Here is a 4,098-nt window from a genome sequence, read left to right as displayed (position 1 = left end):
GGAGCAGTGTGGGGGTGGGGACAGGTGACCCTGAGCTGGGGCGCAGGTCTGGTACCCACAGCCTGCTCCCTCCCGGCTGGGCTTGGAGCTGCTTGCCGGTCCTCGCTTCCCTCCCCTCTGGGGCGCTAAGTCCCCTCCTGTCACCTTTCCTCTCCCTCCAGGTTCCTCCAGGGCCTCTGCTCTCTGCCCTCCCCCTCAGGGTCCCCGAAGCCTAGAGTGACACTTGCTGGCCGGTCAGCCCCTTCCCTGCCCCCGCCTCGGGGCAGCCTCAAGGCCCTCCTGTCCTCAGCCTCTTGCCCCTTAGCCTGACTTCTGCCCCTGGAGCTGCTCCTGCCAGGGTCGCCTTGACAGCCCCAGCCCCCTGCCATGGCTTCTCCAGGTCTAGGACACCACTGGATGCTCACAAGTCTCCCTGGTTCTCTGTCACCAAAGGTCCCTGTTGTCTCTTCTTCCTTTAGTCCTCAGGAGGCTTTAAAGTGATGGAGGGAAACAGGACATAGTGGTGCACTCCTGTCATCCCAGCACTGGAGGCTGAGGCAGGAGGATCTCTGAGTTCTAGGCCAGCCTAGGGTACACAGCAAGACCCTGCCTCAACCAATCAGTCATTCGTTCAGTCAATCAAAGCAGGGAGCCCATGGCATCCTCTCTGTCTTTGGCTTGCCCTGTGCTCCCTGAGTGCTTCCTCTCATGACTCACACACACACTCCCTGTTGAGACCCAGCTCCTGTCCCTGCCTGGAGACAAGTTTCCACCCTGGGGACAGCCCTGTCCTCTTCCCCATCACCTTCCCAAGACTCAGCACCCGAATTCCCATCAGGGTCCCCTGGCTTAAGCAGCAGCCGCCCAGTCCCAGACCTCCCCCTGCTTGTTGGGTCCCTGTCTGTCCTCACCCCAGCTGGCCTGCTGCCCCTGCTCAGCCTGGACCTGGACCGCCACAGTGGCTACTGGCCTGCTCCTGGGGTTCTCGCTCTGCTCTGCTCAGGCCTGTGATCCCCATCACACAGTGGGTCCCCATTTTATCAGGTGCAGCTGCCTGGCCTCACTTTGGGCCCCTTTGGGTTTTGGCCTCCACCCTCCCGACCAGCCTCACCCCCTTTGCGGGGGTTTGTGTGCAACATGGTCTCCTGTACGGTGCGGTATGCCCTGGCCACCCAGCCCTCTCTGCCTCTGAGCTCCAAGGCCCGTTCATCGTGCCACCTCTTCCGTGGATCTTCTTTGACCCCCCAGGTGGGTGTGACCCACGCCACTTCTAGCAAGAGCCTTGGGGGTGCAAAGCAGGGCCCCGCGGCAGGGCACTCCTGGGGCGACCTTCTCACTTGTGCTTTTGCCCCCTGGCACTAACACACTTCAACTCTGTGGCAGTTGTGAAAATGTCCCCAGAAGCCACTGTCCGGGGTGCCAGTCCCCCGCATCCTGTTCACACTTTCCTTAGATAATCTAAGACAAAAAGCCGAGGCAGTGGCCCAGGTTATAATTGTTTGCGGGTTTTTTCCTTGCTTCCCTCTACTGTCATCTCGAATCCTGTGCTTTCCTGTTTCTAGGTCCTGGCTCAGTGACTTGCATGCAGTAGGCAGCTAACAAACGCTCACCCAAGGCAGAGTCCGTATTTTTATAGACTGATTGAGTGATTGATTGAGTTTTTGAGACAGGGTCTCACTATGTAGCCCAGGCTGGCCTCAGACTCGAGGCAATCCTCCTGCCTCAGCCTCCTGAGTGCTGGGATGACAGGCGTGCACCACCACAACTGCCTCAAAATGAAATGTTAAAAAAGGGCTGGGAACCTGGCATGGTGGCACACACACACCTGTCATCCAAGCTCTCTGGAGGCTGAGGCCACACGGTAAATTCAAGGCTAGCTAGAATTACACAGCGAGACCCTGTCTCCGTAAAAGAAAAAGAGCTGAGGATGTGGCTCACTGGTAGAGCGCTTGGCCAGCACTGGTATGGCTTGGGATTCAATCCCCACCATGGAGCGGGTATTCAAAGGACTGCACAGCGGCTTGGCCAGGGCCTTGGCCAGCCTGCAGTTTCACACTTGTCCACTAGATGTCGCTGTCCGCAAGCAACAGAAGGAGGCTCACGGGAGGGTGGAGGGCGGAGAGCGAGTGTGCAAGGGATTAGTTCTGCCTAGCAACCCGGTGCCTTCCAGGGCTGGGCCCTTACCAGGGTCTAAGGAACAGTGACGATGTATGGGAAAGAGGCATTACCATCTGTTTAGCATAGGAGGAAGTGGGGATCAGAGAGGTTTCTGAGTTTGCCTGAGTACAGCCCTGGGCAGAGCAGAGTTGAGCTGAGGTCCATCTGATTAGCAAAGCATTTGCTAGTAGCCAGGCGTCGCTCTGAGTGCATCCCGCCTACTCGCTGATTTACATCTCAGAGTAGGGGAGGAGGTGGGTGCTGTTAATGTCCTTTTCCCAGATGAGGGGACTGAGGTTCGCAGAGGTTAAACCACGGAACTGTGCCCTTTGAGTTTGGGCTTTTTGTTTTTTATTTATTTGGAACTGAGAATCAAACTCGGGACCTCGAACTTGCTAGGCAGGTGTCACGCCGCTGAGTCACACCCCTAGCCCTCCTTTATTTAGGCAGCACATGCTGACAAGTGCTCTACCGCTGAGCTACATCTCCAGCCCTGTTTATTCTTTATTTTGAGACAGGGTCTCACAAAGTTGTCCATGTTGAGCTTGAACCTGTGATCCTCCTGCCTCAGCCTCCCAAGCAGTTAGAATCACAGGGCTGGGCCAGCGCTCCTGCTAGGTTTATGCTCTTTTTTTTTTTTTTTTTTTTTTTTTTGGTTTTGGTTTTTCTCCAGTACCAGGAATAGAACTCACGACCTTGCACTTGCCAGGCAGGCGCTGTGCCCCTGAGCTGAATCCCCAGCCCCAGGTTTGTGCTTTTAATGACCAGAGGCTACCACAGGTCTTGGCACAGTAGCTACCAATTATGAGACAAGGCAGTCTCCAGAAGTATGTAGAGGCCACGGCTGTGTGCCAGCCCTCAGGAGCCCAGAGCCCACCTCAGCCTGGTGGCTCACCCTCTCTGGTCCCGTGTCACCACCTGGAGTCAGGCATTCTATGGCCACAGGTGGCTCGCAGACATAGGAGTCCCGTCATTGATGATTTATCACCAAACAGAAGCTGGGCTCAGTGGTGCACACCTAGGATCCCAGCACTTGGGAGGCTGAGGCAGGGGGAGGCAAACTGGAGGCCAGGCTGGGGAACTTAGAGACTTAGCAAGAGCCTGTCTCAAAATTAAAAAAATGAAAGGTCAGTGAAATGTAGTCAGTGCAAAGGCCCTGGGTCCAGTACCCTTCATTTAAAAAAGAAAAGAAAAGAAAATAGAAGTGTAGTTACCTGAAGAGCACCTGGCTCATGGATTCCAGTGTGATGAACGCCATCCCTGTGAGATCACCATGGGCCGTGTAGACCGCGGATGCTTGGCGATGGAGTGTGACTGTCCAGGCGACGGAGCTTTGGGATGTGTTCTAGTCAGAACTGCAAGCCCCTCCCCGCAGCCCTGCCCGTGAGTGCGTGGGGTTGGGGCACATGGAGGCAGAAGTCCTAACCGCAAGCAAGCGGGTCCCCCTGGGGTGGCGGGCGGGACAGATGGTAAGGACGCTTGCTGTGCCGCTCGGAAGCATGAAGAGGTGTAAACCCTGAGGTCAGGAGGAAGCACGTCCCCAGCAGAGGGCACAGAGCAGGTGGCAGCCCTGGGTGTCACAGACCTGAGGAGCTGGTGTCCTGGCCTGTAGTCCCAGCTGCTCAGGAGGCTGGGGCAGGAGGATCGTGAGTTCGCAGCTAGCCTGGGTAACTTAGCAAGAGGCTGCCTGAAAAGAAAAGCAAAAGCTTGGGCATGGGGCTGGGGATTTAGCTCAGTGGCAAAGCGCCTGCCTGGCAAGCACAAGATTATGAGTTCGATTCCTGGTACCGGAAGAAAAGACAAGCAGTGCACGAGAGAGATGCCAGTGTGGTTGATCCTAGTGTGGGGGACAGAGGCTGGGCCCAGGTCTCTGCAGGCCACAGTGAGGATTTGGGCTTATCCCGCCAGCCTGGGAGAGGGGACTCTGCTATCAGATTTGCATTTTAGAATTTTTTATCAGCT

General features: G+C 56.2%; 1 long non-coding RNA gene across 1 annotated transcript; it reads right to left on the bottom strand.

The window, feature by feature from the left end:
- Positions 1-404: 404 nt before the first annotated feature.
- On the bottom strand, positions 405-3,813 carry LOC106149671. Its single transcript, XR_001235983.1, has 3 exons — positions 3,722-3,813; positions 3,351-3,467; positions 405-469 (listed from the first exon to the last, which is right to left on the bottom strand). It is a non-coding gene; the product is annotated as an uncharacterized LOC106149671 (long non-coding RNA).
- Positions 3,814-4,098: the final 285 nt, after the last annotated feature.

The sequence above is a fragment of the Chinchilla lanigera genome, unplaced genomic scaffold (genome assembly GCF_000276665.1).
Source record: "Chinchilla lanigera isolate Chin_1 unplaced genomic scaffold, ChiLan1.0 scaffold00050, whole genome shotgun sequence".
NCBI lineage: Eukaryota > Metazoa > Chordata > Mammalia > Rodentia > Chinchillidae > Chinchilla > Chinchilla lanigera.
This window is presented reverse-complemented; position numbering and strand designations above follow the sequence as displayed.